Source organism: Papio anubis, chromosome 14, assembly GCF_008728515.1.
Source record: "Papio anubis isolate 15944 chromosome 14, Panubis1.0, whole genome shotgun sequence".
Taxonomy (NCBI): Eukaryota; Metazoa; Chordata; class Mammalia; order Primates; family Cercopithecidae; genus Papio; species Papio anubis.
Genome location: NC_044989.1, coordinates 69,274,436 through 69,275,288, shown reverse-complemented (window position 1 = coordinate 69,275,288; position 853 = coordinate 69,274,436).

Here is an 853-nt window from a genome sequence, read left to right as displayed (position 1 = left end):
TTTTTTTGGTGTTTGTTGCTTTTTGAAAGCAGCAAAGGGAATACAAGCAATGTCTATGTCACTATACAGAAGAAATAAAATTGCCAGAATTTTAAATAAGGTGCATAATGTGTGAAAATTCCCAGATAACACTACTGGGTCACATGAGGACTAGTCAGCTGGGGTCGAACTTCCATTTCTGCATCTGCCGTCTGGACCAGCTTCCCATCTAACCATCCAAATATATGGGGGCAACTGGGTAGAGCAGAGGCTCACATAGTGGTGGCATTGACCTGGCCAGGGGAGGGACATGGCATACCCTTATCAAACAACTTGAATGCTCAGGTGAAGGCTTTTAGGGCCATTCATATGAGTTAAAATGTCTTTTAACTCACCAAAGCAGTAGACTCAACCTGAATAAACATTATTATAATATGTGTTGTCCTGGAGTGAGAAAGGAGAAAGGGAGAGAGGAAGGAGCACCTAACACCCAGGAAAAGATGCACCATACTGAAGATCGTAACAGGAGTGAAAACGTAACTAGAAAAGCCGAGTCAATATATAGCAGAAAAGCAACTTTTGATGTTTCAAATAAATTGCACATTGTGTACAAATTTCAGATCGTGAAACTGGGTCACACATGAACGGTCGGCTGAATGCAAATTCAGAGCAAAGAGGAATTACTTTAACAACAATTTATTCTCTTGCGGCAGACCTCTGGGATTCTAGCTGCAGAGACCCCCGGCCTTTGCGTTTGAGCTGACATGGGACTCTCACTAGAGATTAGATGGAGAAAGGGCTTCAGCAGGCACGGAGCTGGAGGCTTTGTCTGTGAGACAGCTCTGCGGGAGCACTCATCCCCCAGGGCTCCTTG